Source organism: Lynx rufus, unplaced genomic scaffold (assembly GCF_022079265.1).
Source record: "Lynx rufus isolate CCGP_SWC_20201006 ecotype Redwood Valley unplaced genomic scaffold, mLynRuf1.p SCAF_7, whole genome shotgun sequence".
Classification (NCBI taxonomy): Eukaryota; Metazoa; Chordata; class Mammalia; order Carnivora; family Felidae; genus Lynx; species Lynx rufus.
The window spans coordinates 112,910,074-112,930,861 of NW_025814889.1; positions in this window are offsets into that span (position 1 = coordinate 112,910,074).

Below are 20,788 nucleotides of genomic sequence, written 5' to 3' on the forward strand. Positions count from 1 at the left end.
AAACATCATAAAAGCCATATATGAAAGGCCTACAGCCAATAAGGGGAAAAACTGAGAGCATTCCCCTTCATCCTAAAGTCTGGAACACGACAGAGATGTCCACTCTAACCACTATTGCTTAATATAGTGCTGGAAGTCCTGGCCTCAGCAATCAGACAACACAAAGAAATAAAAGGCAAACCAAATGGCAAAGAGGAAGTCAAACTTTCACTCTTCACAGATGACATACAAGACACTGTATGAGGAAAAAAACGAAAGATTCCACCAACATGTTGGATCCACCCCCTGAAAGACTCCACCAAAAAACTGCAAGAACTGATACATGGATTCAGCAGTTGTAGGTTATAAAATCAACGTACAAAAGTCATTTGCATTTCTATACACCAATAATGAAGCAGCAGAAAGAGAAATCAAGGAATGGATCCCATTTACAACTGTACCAAAAATATAAGATAGCTAGGAATAAACCTAATCAAAGAGGTAGAAGTTCTGTACGCTGAAAACTATGGAAAGTTTATGAAAGAAATGGAGGAAGACACAAAGAAATGGAAAAACATTCCATGCTCACGGGTTGGAAGAACAAACATTGTTAAAATATCTATACTACTCAAAGCAATCTACACGTTCAATGCAATCCCTATCAAAATAACACCAACATTCTTCACAGAGCTGAAACAAATAGTCCTAAAATTTGTATGGAATCACAAAAGACCTCGAATAGCCAAAGTAATGTTGAAAAAGAAAACCAAAGCTGGAGGCATCACAATGGTGGACTTCAAGCTGTGTAACAAAGCTGTACTCATCAAGACGGTGTGGTACTGGCACAAAAACAGACACAGATGTCGATGGAACAGAACAGAGAGCCCAGAGATCCACAAAGGTATCGCTAACTAATCTTTGACAAAGCAGGAAAAGAGTATCCAATGGGAAAAAAAACACAGTATCTTCAGCAAATAGTGCTGGGAAAATTGGACAGTGATATGCACAAGAATGAACCTGGACCACTTTCTTACACCATACACAAAAATAAATTCAAAATAGATGAAAGGCCTAAATGTAAGGCAGGAAACTAACAAAATCCTACAGGAGAAAATAAGAAGCAACCTTTTTGACCTCAGCCACAACTTCTTACTAGAAATGTCTCCAGAGGCAAGGGAAACAAAAGCAAAAATGAACTTTTGGACCTCATCAAGATAAAAATCTTCTGCACAGCGAAGGAAACAATCAACAAAATTAAAAGGCAATCAACAGAAAGGAAGATATTTGCAAATGACATATTGGATAAAACGTTATTATTCAAAATCTATGAAGAACTTAAGAAACTCAACCTCAAAAAACAAATAATCCAGTAAAGAAATGGGCAGAAGACATGAATAGACACTTTTCCAAAGAAGACATCCAGGTGGCTAATAGACACATGAAAAGATGTTCAACATTACTCATCATCAGAGAAATAAAAACCAAAATCACAATGAGATACCTCCTCACACCTGTCAGAATAGCTAAAATGAACAACTCAGGAAGCAGCAGATGTTGGTGAGGATGCGGAGAAAGAGGATCTCTTTTGCACTGTTGGTGGGAATGCAATCTGGGGCAACCACTCTGGAAAATAGTATGGAAGTTCCTCAAAAAATTAAAAATAGAACTACCCTCTACCTTATGATCCAGCAATTACACTGCTGGGTATTTATCCAAAGGATACAAAAATGCTGATTCTAAGGGGCACCTGCATCCCAAAGTTTATAGCAGCACTATCAACCATAGCCAAATAACAGAAAGAAGTCAAATGTCCATCAACTGACGAATAGATAAAGAAGAAATGGTCTACATATACAATGGAACAATACTCAAAGATCAAAAAGAATGAAATCTTGCCATTTGCTACAACATGGATTAAACTAGAGTGTATTAAACTAAGCAAAATAAGTCAGTCAGAGAAAGAGAAATATCATGTGATTCCACTCCTATGTGGAATTTAAGAAATAAAACAGATAAACATAGGGGAAGGGAAGGGAAGGAAAAATCAGACAAAAAACAGAGAGGAAGGCAAACTGTAAAAGATTCTTAACTATAGGAACAAACTGAGGGTTGCTGGAGGGGAGGAACATGGGAGGATGGGATAAATAGTGATGGGCATTAAGGAGGGCACTTGTTGGGATGAGCACTGGGTGTTATACTTAAGTGATGAATCACTGAGTTCTACTCCTGAAACCAATACTATACTGTATGTTAACTAACTTGAATTTAAATAAGTAAGTTAAATAATAATAATAATAATAATAATAATAATAATAATAGAATCTGGCTGCCTCCTGGCAAAGTTTTCTGCTGCTGTCCTTTAAACTGATGTTTTCTTTTTTTTAATTCTTCACTCACATAACTCAAAGATGGGGGGATTTTACTTGTTTTAGATTTTCTCTTTCAAATGACTTGTCCTCTTTACTCTTGCAAAAATTTTGCCCATTCTGGAATTCATGGCATTTGTTTTAACTATCTGTAACCTCTCCCTTGTCATCAACTGCTTGATCTCCTAGCCAAACCCCTTGCTGTTGATGACTTCAGCTCCTGGCTCGCTCATACCCTCTATTCATACCCGGTCATCATCTCCAGTGATGCCAACCTCCATCTGTCCATCTATCCTCCACACGATCCATCTATCATGGTGGTGTGACGGCTGCTTTATCTCCTCAGATACAGGAAAGTTACCACATTCTTACCCAGCCACTCACCACCACTGTCATGCCTTTTAGCTCATCATCACCAGACTTTACTTAAACCTACTAATGGGGCCCTATTATTATTTTTTCTTTTTGCCTAATGAGGCCTTCTTCCATAGCTTCCATCACTTTCCCACAATTCATTAAATCTCCTGTTTTACTTCTCTCCTTACCTTTAGGTTGGATGCACCATTATCATATGCATACCTTTTCAAGTACTTTCTGCTACCTTTTTTTTTCTTCTTCTTCCCATCATACTCACCTGGGAAAACCTCAGCTTTAGTTGAACACAACTCCCAGCTTTCTTCTCTCCTGTATTGGAGCGGCTGTCTATTACCAGTGAATATCACACACAATGATGGGCATCACTTTAAATTCTTTAAACTAATCTTCAACCATACTATGTTTCTGATGATGATGATGATGATGCCCTTTCTGACATTCTAAGATGACTACTTTATAACATTTCCTCTGTTGTCAAACGTCCCATATTCCTTTTAAAACAGAGTGATGGTAAAAGTCATCAGAATAATGCTCAATTAACTTCGGCCATCAAATCGTCTTGCGTGTATAGGCACCCTCTGTTTTCCCTTCTGTGACAGACCAAGGCATTAAAAGTAAACCCCCCAAATGATGCCCAGGATCTTATACCCTTTCCTCCTTTCAAGGTCTGTGTTTCTTGAATTCTCTCCTCCCTCCCGGTATCTCCCTTTCCACTAGGTCAGTTCTACATACAGACACACATGCTCTGAACAAAGTTCAGGCAGGGGTTCCCTATAACACAAACGAACTGAATAAATGTCAAAAAATGATGGCTGTATAGTAGCATCTTTGAGAACACATGTGTAAAGCTAAAGAAATTTAAAATCAACTTATTTTAAAGCACTGCAGAGTCCAAAATTGTATCTGCAGACTTGATTCACCCTACAAATCTTTCGATTTTGACTTTTGAAATTATGCCTTAACTTAATAAAGTACACTTTCATCTTACTATGGTTTTATTTTCCTGCCTGGCCTCCTCCCCATCCTAGTAGACCCTCTTCCTTTGCATCCTACTCTAATGCCTCACTACAATTTTTTTTCATAGCACTTGCCACAATCTGTTATTATATTTTTCTGTTTTTGCATCTATCTCCCCTGGGTGAATATAAACACCACGATGCCTAAAATTTATTGGTCACATTCACAATTGCATCCTTAGTGTCTAAAATACTGCTTGGCCCAAATCCATGCTCAGTGTTATTTGAATGAATCAGCCAATTAATGATTGACTGCCTGAATCAAATGCACAGTAATTGAAAGTAAGACATAATTACTTAATAAACTATGATTTGCTTGGGCTATTCTAAAATATATATGATAGGATTACTTGCATTTATGATAAGTGGGTTTTGGCCTTTCTTCTCTCTCTCTCTCTCTCTTTTTAATTGCATCTTTCTGTTTAGCTAACTGCCAGGCTATCTCTTAACACTTTTCAAGCCACTGCCCACGGGCCTCATACAGCAAGGTTTCATGTTTATTTGCTGCTAATGCTTCCTTGTGTCACATACAAAGACATATGGTACGGACTTGTGATGAGAATTTGAGAGAGTTTCCATACCGGTTAGGAATCCTTCTGAATAGAGGTATAGAAATCCAAAACTCAAATTGACTTAGGAAACAGGGAATTCATTGACCCAAGTAACTGAAAAGTACATTTCTCTCTTTTCAGAGAATTTGCTTTTGGTTGACGTCATTCTTAGTGGGCCACCTAGCCAAGGAGGTGACTAAGTCTGCTCCATATCTTACATCTTTTCGGGTGAAAATCCAGTGGGAAAGGAGGATTCTTTAGTAACCTAAGAAAATACTACTTTTTGCGCTATTAATTCTGATAAAATCAATGCACATTACTTAAAAAAATGGAGTTGAGAGAATTTAGTGTCTATTCAGCTGAGTCCTTGCCTCATTTGAGGCTCAGCTCAAATGTTACCTTTACGGTCACTCCTTTTCTGACCACTCTGTCTAAAAGAGAGACAACCTTCTTCAGAACGCTTCTAACTATTTGACATCACTGCATAAATGATTACTTTCTTTATTTTCTTCTCCAGAATGTTATCTTCACAAAACCACGATATATTCGTTTTATCGCTGCATTTCTAGCCCATAATCACACAATAGGCGTTCAACAAATATTTGTTGAATAAATTAATGAACCAACCTAGACCTCCGGCCAAATGCTTTACCCTTGAGCCTGCAATGAACTGAGAAAGGAGGGGTTCCCAACAGGGACTAGTAAAAGACGAGTGAATAAATCATGAGTGGAGACAGTCTTTGAACATTTATGCATGGACTTTCTGAAAACTATTTTGTATGATCTGAGAGTTTTCTGCTAAATTTATTATTTTTATATGTCTTCCCAGCAAATTGATGTAAGGTATCAACAAATCATTGACAAACAACATGTGATAGTAGTACCATTAAATCTCTGCTTCATGGAGAGCTTATGGTAGATCATGTTTTCTGTATCATTTTCACATTGCTCAAGCCTAATCGGTAATACTTATAATAACAATTATAGACACAGTTGAGGCTTTTTTATCATAATTTGGACTCTAAAGTATTACATTTTATTTGCTTTTTTTATGTTGCATCTTTTTAAAAAGCTTATTATTTTGGTATAAATTATATATTTTTGTCATTATAAAAATTCAAGGACATTTTGAGAAAAAGGGAAGATAACCATCCAAATGCTCAGGGCCCAAAATGTTATCTCTGTGTATCTACAGATTAACAATGCTTTTAGCTACATTTGTTTCCAGATTTTTTTTTTTCCAAAAAAAACATCTCATATGTGCCAAATTCCCTGAGGCCTTGCATGTTTGAAAATGTCTGTGAACTTTTTACTCTGAGGACAAATTGTTTGGTAGGATATTCTTAGGTCACATTTTTCTTGGGACATTGAGACATTGCTTCATTGTCTTCTGGCTCTAAAGGTTGCAGTGGAAAAGCCTGAAGCCAGCCTAATCATTTTCCACTGTTTAGGTCATTTTCTTTTCTCCTCTGGAGGCTCATAAGATGTTTTCTACACCTTGAACCTTGGTAACATCACCAAATGATGGCTTGACATTTATGTTCTGTATTAATCTTTCCAAGAGAAGAAAGTGCATTTTTTACTTGCAGATTAGTTACTATTCTTAATTTTAGCACAAATCTCTTCTAGCTTACCTTTGAATTTTGATTTCTGTTTAATTCATTGGAATCATTTTTCTCAAATAACAAATACATCATATTGAGACATTTTGTTTTTTTCTGTCATCATCTCTTTTCACTCTAGTCAAAGTTATTATTTTTCCTGTATATGTCCTTAAACTGGCCACTCTTTTACTGTTTTTAGTAAATATTTTGAATTATGCCCAAAGGAAAATTAACAAAGGCCTGTTGTCCATGGGAAGCTACTTTACCAGAAGCCTCTCTGACTTGATGGAAGGGCAACCAGCCAACTCCAGCTCCTGTTAGCCTCTTTGTCCCACAGAGAGAGAGAGAGAGAGAGAGAGAGAGAGAGAGAGAAAGCACTAAGGCATACTTCCCAGGGACTAAGTTCTACTAAAAACCTGAGCTGTAACTATAAAAATATATAATGCTTACCCTCCCTAGCATCTTACCAGCACATCAACAGGGCTTCAACTTAAAAACAACAGATTGGAACTGAGAAATATTCAAGATGTGGAATCTATTTAAGAAGGCGTTCTTAGGGGAAACCCATAGGCAATGGGGGGAGGGAGTAAATGTCCAACAAAGAAACTAGAGAAAACTAAAGCTTCTAGCATCTACAGCCATGGTGAACATTAAACACAACCCAACTCTTGGCCGGATTAACATAAAACCTCACACTAAAAGCCTAATTACCCCGGTGCCTAATACCCAATGCATCATGCCCAGCTTTCAACCAAAAATTACAAGGTATGCTAAAAGACAAGAAAAACACAGTCTGGCAAGACAAAGCAGGTATCAGAACACAACTCAGATATGACACAGATTTTTTTTTATGAAGTTTATTGTCAAATTGGTTTCCATACAACACCCAGTGCTCATCCCAAAAGGTGCCCTCCTCAATACCCATCACCCACCCTCCCCTCACTCCCACCCCCCCATCAACCCTCAGTTTGTTCTCAGTTTTTTAAGAGTCTCTTATGCTTTGGCTCTCTTCCACTCTAACTTTTTTTTTCCTTCCCCTCCCCCATGGGTTTCTGTTAAGTTTCTCAGGATCCACACAAGAGTGAAACCATATGGTATCTGTCTTTCTCTGTATGGCTTACTTCACTTAGCATAACACTCTCCAGTTCCATCCACGTTGCTACAAAGGGCCATATTTCATTCTTTCTCATTGCCACATAGTACTCCATTGTGTATATAAACCACAATTTCTTTATCCATTCATCAGTTGATGGACATTTAGGCTCTTTCCATAGTTTGGCTATTGTTGAGAGTGCTGCTAGAAACATTGGGGTACAAGTGCCCCTATGCATCAGTACTCCTGTCTCCCTTGGGTAAATTCCTAGCAGTGCTATTGCTGGGTCATAGGGTAGATCTATTTTTAATTTTTTGAGGAACCTCCACACTGTTTTCCAGAGATGACACAGATTTTGAAATGACCAGACAGAGAATCTAAAATAAATATGATTACTATGTGAAGGACTCTACTGGAAAAAGTGGACAACGTGCAAAGACAAACAGATAATGTAGTAAATGGACAAGTAAAATGAATGGCAGCAGCGCTATAAAGAATGGGAGGAAGGAACTGAGAGCATTCTGTTTATAGCAGTTTTATTCATACTCGCCAAAACCTGGAAGCACTCAAGATATACTTCAAAGGTGAATGAAATTGCAGTATACCCATATAACGGAAAATAATTAAAATTATTTTTTTTAATTTTTTTTAACATTTTATTTATTTTTGAGACAGGGAGAGACAGAGCATGAACGGGGGAGGGTCAGAGAGAGGGAGACACAGAATCTGAAACAGGCTCCAGGCTCTGAGCTGTCAGCACAGAGCCCGACGCAGGGCTCGAACTCACGGACCGCGAGATGATGACCTGAGCTGAAGTCGGCCGCTTAACCGACTGAGCCACCCAGGCGCCCCTCAAATTATTTTTGAAAAATGAATTATCAAGCCATAAAATGAATTGGATTAAAATTGAATATATATTGTTAAATGAAAGAAGCCGATCTTCAATGTCAACATATTGTATGATTTCAACCATATGGCATTCTGAAAAAGGCATAACTATAGAAACAGTAAAAAGATCAGTGTTTGCCAAGTGTTTAGAGGGCGTGGATAGGGGTTAGCAGGTGAAGCACAGGGGATTTGGGGGGCAGGAAAACTGTTCTGTATGATACTGTAATGATTGATACATGACATTATGCATCTGTCAAAGCCCATAGAACAGTACAGCACGAGTAGCAACCCTTCATGTCAACTATGGACTTTAGTTAATAACAGTGTATTAATATTGGTTCATTAATTATAAGAAATGTCCCATACTAATGCAAGATATTAATTATAAAGGAATAGTATATGGGGCACGGGAGGTGGGAACCTGGGAAGTTCTGTACAAGCTGCCCAATTTGCCTGCAAATCTAAAACTATTAATCAAAAATCCAATCTTTAAAAAAAATTCAGTCTTTTCATTTCACCACACACACACACACACACACGATTAATATATTAATTGGCTCACTAATTTGCCTTATTTTTGGTGTACCTACTACAAATGTACCTCAGAGATACTGCAGGTATCTGCAGGTATTTGCAGGTATACTGCAAATAAGGCAAGTTAAATGATTTTTTTTTACTTTCCAGTGCATGCAAAATTATGTTTACATTACCCAGTAAAGAAAGAAAGAAAGAAAGAAAGAAAGGGAAAAAGCAATCACTGCGAAGTTCAATGAAGTGAAGGGCAAGAACATGAGGTGTGCCTGTGTACCCAGGCACTGTACTTGGGCATACAACTTTATGGAATTCTCCTGATGTAGGGAGCACCTAAAGTAAACATACAGTATTATACTGGATTAAGGATAGACCATATTTTAAAATGTGGTAACTATTACTATGGCTACTACAACTCCCACCGTTACTACCTCTGGTTATGGATGGGTTCCTGCATTAATCTGCAGGGATAACCCACACAGTGTGTACATTATATATATATGTATATATATATATCATATATCATATATATGAGAAATTTTTTCTCCTTTAGCAAATATTTTCCTCTAAAGGAAAACCATTGAAATAAAAAGAGGCTTTTCTCAGAGCAGAGAACTGTTGCACACAGTGCATTGATGGTGTTCTTACTACAGAATATAGCCTCGCTTCTAAGTTTATGTCTACACACGGATATAAATGCCAGCAGTCTTAACATTTTGCTCTCTAGTTTTCTGACTCTTCTGTTTGTTGGCTCTGTTACAGTTAACATCCAGTCTTCGCTTGGCTGAAATGACTTTATGTTGTCTAACTTGGTTAAATCAGTCGTTCTGAAATGAATAAGTTAATTCATGTACTTGTTTACACGACGATACGTTTTTCGTCTTGGCCTTCACAGCTCGTGTAGATGGCTTTTTGCTCCAAACTTGATTCTCATCCCAGAACATCAAACTTTTGCTCTTTCTGTGCTTTAAACAATTTTACTCTGATGTTTGCAGCTTGAGATAGCATTTGATACAGCTTTTATAAGTTGCTGCTATTTTTCTCTCCTTATAGTTTCCTTCGGTTATAATCATATTTTAGACTTCAGTTTTTTAATATATAATTGCCAAAGCCATTAACAAAATGATAAATGATAAAAGGAGAAATATATATACCTAAGAAAGAGAGTTAAAATGGAATTTTTAGGGGCATCTGGGTGGCTTAGTCTGTTGAGTGTTTGACTTCGGCTCAGGTCATGATCTTGTGGTTCGTCAGTGTGAGCCCCACATCAGGCTCTGTGCTGACAGCTCAGAACCTGGAACCTGCTTCAGATTCTGTGTCTCCCTCTCTGTCTCTGCCTGTCTCCCACTGGTGCTCTCTCTCTCTCAAAGATAAGTAAATAAACATCTAAAAAAGAAGATAAAATGGAATTTTCATAAGTTTCTTAATAATTGGTGAAAAATTTGTAAAAACAACTATACAGTATATTTGGTAATATGAATCCCAAACCTAAAGATTTAATTCTATTTAGTCTTTTTTATTGTTTTTTAAAGATTTTATTTTAGTTCCTGTTAGTTAACATACAGTGTGATATTAGTTTCAGGTGCACAATATAGAGATTCAGCACTTCCGTGCATCGCCCAGGGCTCATCACAAGTGTACTTCTTAATCCCCATCTCCTATTTAACATATCCTCCTACCCGCTTCCCCTCTAACAATCAGTCTGTTCTCTATACTTAAGAGTCTGTTTCTTAGTTTCTCTCTTTTTCCCTTTGCTTGTTTGTTTTGTTTCTTTTTTTTAATTTTTATTTTAGAGAGAGAGAGTGTGAGCAAGGAAGAGGGGCAGAGGGGGAGAGAGAGAGAGAGAGAGAGAGAGAGAGAGAGAGAGAATCTTAAGCAGGCTTCACGCTCAGCGTGAATCCCAATGCAGGGGTTCCCAACCCCAGGGTCACAACCGAAGCTGAAATCACAAGTCAGATGTTCAAACCCACTAAGCCACCCGGGTGCCCCTGCTTTGTTTCTGAAGGTCCACATATGAGTGAGATCATACGGTATTTGTCTTTCTCAGACTGATCTACCTAGCTTAGCATTATACTCTCTAGCTCTATCCATGTCATTGCAAATGGCAAGACTTCATTCTTTCTATGGCTGAATAATAGTCCATTGTATATATGTACCACATCTTCTCTATCTATTCATCAGCTGATGGGCACTTGGGATGCTTCCATATCTTGGCTATTGTAAATAATGCTGCCATAAAAATGGGGATGCGTGTATCCCTTTGCATTAGTGTTTTTGTATTTTTTGGGTAAATACTCAGTAGTGTGATTGCTGGATCATAGGATAGTTCTATTTTTAACTTTCTGAGGAATGTCCATATTGTTTCCACAGTTTGCATTCCCACCAACAGTGCACAAGTGTTCCTTTTTCTCCACATCCTCGCCAGCATCTGTTGTTTCTTGAGTTTTTTTTTTTTGTTTTTTTTTTTTAGTTTAGCCGTTTTGACAGTTGTGAGGTGATATCACATTGCAGTTTTGGTTTGTATTCCTAGTCTTTTTATTATTACTTAAAATACTAAGTAAATGCCTCTAGGAATCAAAAATGCTTCTCTTTTATAAGAGAAAACACAATCAGTTTCTTTAAAACTGTCTATAATGCATCTTTTCATACTGTTGTTCTTTTTAAAAATCTGCTGACAACATTGTTTATATCTACAACAAAGCAATGACACTTTCTTGTGCTTGGAAATAAATAAAACATCATTGATGTAGCTGAAATATGCTTTCTGTAGAGGCTTGGTACCTTTCCAACCTCATCCTGTCATGTTCCTTTAAGATTCGGTCACATTAATCTTTCACTGCCTCCAATATACCAAGTTCTTTCTATTTTGACTTCTTCACCGCTATCATTTCCTTTTGTCTCATATGTACTTTCCTCCCTCTCTCAAAACACCCCTGTCAATCATTTGTGTCTCAGAGAGGCCTTCATGATGTCTCCAAACCAAAATTCTTATTGTTATTATTATAGAATCTTGCTTTCATTTTCCATATGTTTTCTTATGAATATTTTGTGTTTATTTATTGTCCTCTTTAATTCCCACAAAGCAAACTTCCATAGGGGCGAAAATCACGTTTTGTTTTCCTATCTTTGGATATCCACTGTCTAGCTCTGTCTCTGGAACAAAGGAGGACTCCAATAAATGTAGGGCTAAAGAAAATACAGTTTCAAAATTTATATCGTGTGGCCATTTGGTTTCATTGAGTCAAATTAGTATAGAACTAGGTCAGACCCAAGTAAAATACAAGAAGACCATCTGGAAGACTCTTTCCTCATGGGGTCAAAATGTCTATTGGTGGAAACAGTAGTTGGTAGTGGCCATTATTCAGTATGTCTTGTGTCAGCTTTTGAGCTGGTGCCTCTTAGTGACCAGTCGGTTGTATGACATACTGTTCTAGCCACTCAGTGGGTGATTGCTGTTGAGTTTTCCTGACTTCCCTCTTACTCCGCATTTCATAAAAGCCTGCTCTCCCTTCATTCAAGAAGTCTTTATGCGGTCCTGATACGACAGTCACCCATAAGTATTAGGGAATACAAATTAATAAAGCTGACAAACTTCAGAGCTGAAGAGGTCGACAGAATGGACCTCTTGAGAATACTCTACCAATTCCTCACTCTGCTTGTGCATATTTATACACCATGTACATGTGCATGCACATGCACATCCAAGACTGGAGGGAAATACATCAAGATATTATTCATGTTTATCTCTGTGTGTTAAAATTACAGATAATGCAATATTTTCTTTCTTTTTTTCAGGTATGCAAGTTTGTTTTATTTTTGTTTATATTTTTTATTGTAGTTGACATACAATATTATATTTGTGTCGGGTATACAATGTAGTGATTCTACAGTTCTATACATTACAAAATGATCACCCTGATAAATCTATCATCTGTCACCATACAAAGGTGTTTGGTGCATTATTATTAACTGTATTCCCTATACTGTACATTTCATCCTTGTGACTTATTTATTTTGTAACTGGAAGTTTGTATCTTTTTTCTTTATTTTGTATACAATTTTTTTTTTATTTTTTCAGAATTATTATCTCTTAAGTTAAAAAGTGTTATCTCTCATCAGTCTTCACTATCCCTGGGTAAAATGTCTTTTGAACTATGCTATCTGGAAACACCAAAGCCCTTTAAGTCAGCTTTTATGATTATAATTTATTAGAGTATTCTTATCAACATTAAAGTGAAAATGCTGGCAATTATGAAGTATTTTATCAATATTATTTATCATTATATTAGCAAATGTGATGTTTTACCCTTTTGTTTGATTTACTCTGTAATTGTATCTCTCAATTACTAGCAAGTGTTGTCAGATTTAGGAACTAAAAATATAGCAACACAGTGAAATTTGAATTTCAAATGAATGGCAATTTTTAAAATATAAGTATGCCTCATGTAATACTTGGGACATTTTTATACTAAAAACTTGCTCATTGTTTGCCTAAGATTTGAATTAACCGAGTGTTCCATATCTCATAGTCAACTCTAATTAGTTTAGAATTTAAGCAGTGAAAAGGAAGAATGGATCTCTTCAAATTCCTACAAGTCATTGCAAAGATTCCTCATCGAACTTCAGAATCTGTAGAATGGCAGGTACCTCAAAGGTCATGAAGAAAAGTAAAATGTGCAATACTAAATACCTCTCATTGGGTATTCAGATGAGGTTTCATTGAAGGCATCTGAATCTACCTCACTCAAGAAGAACTTGGGAGCGTGTGTGTGGGGCCTTGGGCCAATGTGAATGCACCAGGGTAGGTTTATTTATCCTTTGAAATCTAAGGTGATAATCTTGAAGCTCCCTGAAATCTTAAAGGCATATGCAGTTTCAAAGTGGAGCTAGGATTTTTGAAAGTATGCATGAAGAATTTTCTTTGGTTTACAATGGTCATCACATAAGATGTCATGTATAGGTGTTGCTATGGCAGTCTATTTTACGCAAGTTCTTGACCCACACCTCACCTGAAGTGTTAGCTGTGCACACACTGTAAGTTAGGGCAGGTGTCAGTACCCCGAGTATTAGGGTTCTCCAGAGAGACAGAACCAGTAGACTATGTGCACATATTCCATAGAAATTTAGCTCACACATTGTTGGGGGGGGGTGGCAAGGCCAACATTCCTAGGGCTAGCCCTCAAGCTGGAAATTCAGGTGGTGGTTAATGTTGTAGCCTTGAGTCTGAAATGTGTAGGGCAGGATGGTAAACAAAGCCCATGCTAGATTTCTCTATTTCAGTCCTGAGACTGAATTTCTTCCTCCCTTGGAAATCTCAGTTTTTCCTCTAAAGACCTTCAACTGATTGGATGAGCCCCCCTCACATTATCAATGGTAAATCTCTTTTACTTAAGGTCAGCCAATTGTAGATGTTAATCACATCTACAAAATATCTTTACAGCAACACCTAGACTAGTATTTGACCAAACAACTGGGTGCCAGAGCCTAATCAAGTTGACACATAAAATGAACTATCACATCCCCTTTTAACTGATATGCATTTAAAGGTTTCAAAACATTTCATTCCTCACACAGTGTGAAGAATCTTGGCTTTGGGGTTAGATGGCTCCTAAAGTCAGCATTTACTGGCTATGTACCCTTGAAAAGCTCATTTAATCCTTCTTTATCACAGATTATTGTTCTGTAGAACAAGAAAAGCAAAACCCTTATAGGATTAACATGAGGATCGTATATTTAAATGATCTATTGAATGTAAATGCATATAGCAAATTTCCAATGTACGGGAAGCATTCGGCATATATAGTAATTTTTGTTTACTTTGATAGCTATTGTAATTATTTCATAATTCACCATGGGTTTTATTAGAATTAATGCTGTTCTCTGGATTCCTTAGCTAGATATCCAAGGGATGCTGACATTCTGCCTTGACCACCATTCCTCTTCCTAGTAGATTTTCTTTTTTTTTATTTTTTAATGTTTATTTATTTTTGAGAGAGAGAGAGACAGAGGGTGAGTGAGCTGTCAGCATAGAGCCAGATGCAGGGCTTGAACTCACAGACTGTGAGATCATGACCTGGCTGAAGTCAAACTCTTAACTGACTGAGCCACCCAGGTGCCCCTTCCTAGTATTTTCTAAGGGACCTCCACATACAAAGTATTTCAAGACATAAAAAAAGTTAAGTACAATTTCACTTAAAAAAATTAATGTTTATTTGTTTTTGAGAGAGAGAGAGCGAGAGCACTTGCGCACAAGCAGGGAGACGCAGAGAGAAAAAGAGAGAAAATCCCAAGCAGGCTCCATGCTGTCAGCAGAGAGCCCAATGTGGGGCTTGAACTCACGAACAGTGAGATCATGACCCGAGCCAAAGTCTGACGCTTAACCCACTGAGACATCCAGGCCCTCCAATTCTATTTTCAGCCAGTCTTCTTCCTGACATATTAAGGCAGAGTTCTTTGGTAAGCCTTTTAGGTAATCTCAGTCATCATCCTGAAATGTGACTATTTAGATAACTGATCGCCTGTGGGGAAAGGGAGGTGTGGAACAAAGTGTGCGAAAAATGTCAGATGCACATCCTTAGCAGAGACATCTCAATGCAGGTCTCATCAGGAGAAAGAATCTGTGCCTGAAAGGAAAGTGTGGAAAAAAATTAGAAACGTGCAAAATCCAACTCAACTCTGCTGAACTTTCTCAAATCTGCCACTCCTTTAAGAAGAAACTAAACTCAATGCAAGCAAACACAATAGGGACCAGCTTCCTCCGGCATATCCCTTTTAGGTCACCAGTGTGGAGATGCCTCAGGAGCCCAGGTGAGTTCCCATCCTCCATGCTGGGGGCAGTGGGTAAGCAACAAGCAGGACAGGCACTCATCAGGGATCTTTGGAGAGAGAAGCCCTGGGAGGAGGCTGTCTGGACAGGTAGGAGATTGAAGTCATTGCAGTTTGAATGGTTAAGAAAAAGTCACCTGATTTCTAGCCCCAGGCTGGCACAGCCTAGTAATTACTGTCTTGTTCAAACATATGAAGCAATACAGTATTTTCCAAACTTCCATTATTACCAGGCTGCTTTGATGAGGTTTGTCATATCCTTATGAACTCATTCCATTACTTAATATTTTTATTAAACCAAATGCAACTTGATTCATTTAAACATATTATCTCATGATTTCTGCGAAACTTCTGAATGTCACAGAAATTTTACAGAAATCATGAGTGTTTTTGTTTTATCATGTGTATCACATTAAAAATAAAATTTAAAATTACCTAAGTAAAACTGCTGAAATCTGTGTCTCGTGCAACCACTTGCTTGGAAGTGTATCATGCTTTCAAAAATAGTTAGTTTTATTCAGGTGAAAATATAGGCTTTCAACAAATATTTCCTGAACTCCTATTGTTTCAACAAATATTTGTCAATTATAATGTCAGGAGCTATTCTATGCACTGTAGATGCAGAAATAATTGAGGCTGTCAAAACTGCTGCTTTCAATGAATTTACTTCCAAGTGGGGGTGTCAGACAAATAAAAAGGAAAAAAATACATTTGAAATAATGACATGTATTTGGACTCCTGTGTGGCTGTTGGTTGAGCCTCTGGCTCTCGATTTTGGCTCAGGTCATGGTCCCAGGGCTGTGGGATCAAGCCCCATGTTGGGCTCCATGCTGAGCATAAAGCCTGCCTAAGATTCTCTCTCTCTTTCTCTCTCTCTCTCTGTCCCTCTCATGCACTCTCTCTCTCTCTAAAAGAATAAATAAACAAACAAATAAATATACATGTTACAAAGACAACAAAATAGGTTAAGAGGAAAGAAAATTATTCAGAGGGTGAATTCTTATTTTTATTTATTTTTGTTTTATTTATTTTTTTGATGTTTATTTACTTTTGAGACAGAGAGAGACAGAAGGTAAGCAGAGAACGGGCAGAGAGAGAGGAGACACAGAATCTGAAGCAGGCTCCAGGCTCTGAGCTGTCAGCACAGAGCCTGACACAAGGCTTGAACTCCCAAACTGTGAGATCGTGACCTGAGCCAAAGTTGGACGCTTAATTGACTGAACTACCCAGGCACCCCCAGAAGGTGAATTGTGTGTGTGTGTGTGTGTGTGTGTGTGTGTGTGGCTGAATATAATCAGTGTGCCCTTCTTTTCCTTGGCAATCATCCAGCAGCAACAAAGAGGATAGAAAACAGATACATAAAGTTCATTGTATAATAAACAAAAATAAATGAATAAAATCCTGGAGGTTATAGTAAGTAATGCTGAATTATTAAATAAGAGAGAGGACTGTTCAAATAGTGAAGACCAACGGGATATAGAGAGAGGATCTTTGTGGCTGCAGAACTCAATTCAAAGGCCATAAGCCCTTCTTTGCAATCTAGAGATTCAAAAGCAAGTTTCTTGTTTGCAAAAATGGCAACAGGGTGTCTGGGCTGATGGGGGAGCTTCCTTGGGCCTGGCTCTGATTTGAAGGAAAAATTACACAGACAACCTACCTGTAGTTCAGTCCAAGGAGAGGAGAGAAGTCCTTCATGCCATTGGGAGCTGCCTGCCAGTTGCTAACCTCAATATTTTGGGGATAAGTAAGAGCTAATAAACTTCTCACACACATCAACACAGGGATGGGAATAAAAATATTTCTCACCATCCTGAAATATACCACTGGCCCATCCGTCAGGAAAACCTCATCCAAATAATTAGGCCAGAAAAAATCATCTTATTCAAACACGAATTGTCAAAATGGAATGAGCTACAGTGTAACATCTAAACAGACAAAGAGAACTCCAGCAGGAGTTATTCTAATCTAATCCCTAGACCGATCCCTAAAAATATAATGAAAAGAGACATATAAGAGACAACTAACAAGTAAATATATGTTAAAATAGAATTGTAAAAGACAAATGATAAAAACAAAAAACAGAAAAGAGGATTACTATACTTACTGTGGTGAACATTTCATAAGGCATATTAATTTTGACTCATTGTGTTGTATACCTGAAACTAATATAATATTGTACATAGATTATACTTAAATTAAAACAACAACAGTGGGACACCTGGGTGGCTTAGTTGGTTAAGCGTCCGACTTTAGCTCAGGTCAGGAACTCATAATTCCTGAGTTCGAGCCCCATGTCAGCTCTGTGCTGACAGCTCGGAGCCTAGAGCCTGCTTCAGATTCTGTGTCTCTCTCTCTCTCTCTGCACCTCCCCCACTCATGCTCTGTCCCTCTCTCTCAAAAATAAATAAATTTTAAAAATATTTAAAAAATGAAACAACAGCAACCAGAAAATGTTAATAATATGATATGATAGAAGTGTTAGCTAATGCTATGGTGGTAATCATTTTGTAATATATAAACATATCAAATAAACATGTTGTACACCTTAAACTTACAGAATGTTACATGTGAATTATATTTCAATAACAATACTTTCTTAAAAAAGGGGAAAAAGGGAATAGAAGATCAAAACACAGTATAAACAGAAAACAAATAGAAAAATGATAGGCCTTAAACAATGAATATTGATAATTCCATTATATGCTAATAAACTAAACAAAAAAAGGCAAACGTTACCAAAATAGATAAAAAAGGAAAAGAGTACTACATAGTACTTAAAAGAAATGGGCAATTGATAGACATATGATATAGATGGATTTAAAAACTCTTCTGAGTGAAAGAAGCTTTATACAAAGGATACATACTCTATGATTCCTTTTATATCAAATTCTAGAATGGGCAGATGAGTCTATAATGGAAAAAACTAGAACAGTGGATGTTTGCAGGAGGATGAGGTTAAGAGTTGACTTTCCAGACTGATATTGATGTTCTATACCTTGTAAGAATTTGATATAACTGTCTTTGTTTGTTGAAACTCAGCAAATGAATACTAAACATTTACATATTTCTTTTCATTTTTTTTTCATCATGTCAAGTATACTCTTTAAACACTATCCCCTATTTTCCCCATGCCCTCCCCTGACTTCTGCTCTAGTAACCATCAGTTTGTTCTCTTTGGCTAAGAGTCTATTTCTTGATTTGTTTTTTTTCTCTCCTTTTTTTCTTCCTTTGCTCATTTGTTTTGTTTCTTAAATTCCACATATGAGTAAGATTATATCGTATTTGTCTTCCTCTGACTTACTTATTTTGCTTAGCATTATACTCTCTAGCTCCATTCATGTTATTGTAAATGGCAAGATTTCACTCATTTTTGTGGCTGAATAATATTCCAGTATATATATGTATATATATATATATATATATCCGGATACATCTTCTCTATCCTTTCATCAGTTGATGGACACTTGGGCTGCTTCCATAATTTGGCTATTGCAAATAATGCTGCAATAAACACAGGGGTGCATGCGTCCCTTTTAATTAATGTTTTTGTATTTTTAAGTAAATACTTGGTAGGGCAATCCCTGGATCATAGGATAGTTCTATTTTTAACTTTTTGAAGAAACTCTGTACTGTTTTCCACAGTGGCTTCACCAGTTTGCATTGTCACTAACAGAGCACTAGTGTTCTTTTTTCTCCACGTCCTCACCAACACTTGTTGTTTCTTATGTTTTTGATTTTAGCCATTCTGACAGGTGTGAGGTAGCATCTCTGTGTGGCTTTGATTTGCATTTCCCTGATGAATGATGTTGAGCATCTTTTCATGTGTCTGTTGGCCATCTGGATGTCTTTTTTGGAGAAATGTCTGTTCATGCCTTCTTCTCATCTTTTAATGGGATTATTTGTTTTTTGGGTATTGAGTTATATCAGTTCTTCATGTATTTGGGATCTTAACCCTTTATTAGATATTTCATTTGCAAATATTTTCTCCCATTCTATGGGCTGCCTTTTGGTTTTGTTAATTGTTTCCTTTGCTGTGCAGAAACTATTTTAATACAGTCTCAATAGTTTATTTTTGCTTTATTTCCTTTGCCTCAGGAGACATTTCTGGAAAAACATTGCTATGGCTGATGTCAGAAAGATTACTACCTGTGCCCTCTTCAAGGATTTTTACATATTCCATTTTATCTAAATTTTTAATAAAAAGAAAATAACAAAACAAATATTGAATTCTACATAATGAAGTATCTAGGAAGAAATATACTGATATCCACTATTTATTTTGAGAAGTGTCAAATAATAAATGGATGATGGGTGGCTAGAAGTGTTTATATATGATAGGTATTCCATAAATATAGTAGATTAGAGGGTTAATTGTGGAATCATGGTGGTGAATGTATGAGTATCCAAGGTAAAATGCTTTCAACTTTCCAATATGCCTAAAAATTTAGTAATAAAATGTTAAAACACAGTTGAACCAACCTGGAATCTATAGAAAGAGAACATTTGGACATGTTGATAAACGCAATGACCAAATGCATTTCTGTGAATTAGATCAATAGAGGGAAAAAGACAAATATTAGTAAGGATATGAAAGATGTGACCAACATACGTAATTGCAAGAGCTAAGGTATTTGAACAATTACCAAGTACCTGAATCCTTGGTCCAGAGCCCTGTCCCTGCAGAGCGGGAGGCTGCTAGAAGTCGACCTTATGAGCCGCATGGCAGTGATGCTTATTTATCCATGGCTTGTTGTTGACAGTGCACAGAGAGAAGCATCTCCTTTACTGCAATGTAAAGCACTTCCTTTACGTTGTGAAGAGGTGAGATGGAGAGCAATGTCTACGATACTAGATAGCAAAGAAAACACGAATGTACTGTCTGCCTTCCACTTATTAAGGGGCTGGATAGAGAAGAACGAAGCAATGGGCACGCGAGTCCTAAAATATGCTCTGCCTTTGGAGAACATGTTAAGCACCGTTCGGTAGGGCCCGGAGATCTTGGCTTCTGAGATCTGAAGCTGGTCTCAGGTTTCCTGGGAGTTCCTGGATAAAAGATGCAAAACATAGACTATCTAGATTACCGCAGCAGAAAGAGGCCTATTGAAAAGACTGCTGAGGCATCAGGTGAAGTGACTTCACTCCTGAAGGCAGCACAGCGTGTCTTCCCACTGGATGTAGTAGGTTCCAGAATCAGACACTTCAAAGTCTTCATTTCCATTTTCCCGAAGATTGCTTCCCTTTTTACCTAGTATCATAATCCTCTTTGTTGTACACGCAAATAAACATGCTCTGCACTATGAAAATAAGTAGACAAATGATTTAAAAGAGATCAGTCTTTGCCAACAGATGCAGCTCTTTAGATGCTTTTCTGGCCTTCGCAGTTACTGTTCCGGTACAGTTCATAGTGTGGGGGACTTTAAAGGCACAGATTCCACTTCGGAACTAAAAAATAAGATATGGGAGTATTAGGAAATCATCCATAATTTTATGTATTTAATCATCGTTAAATGCAAGTACTGTCTGGCTTTTAGTTGCAACAGATATTTCAAACCAAGACTCA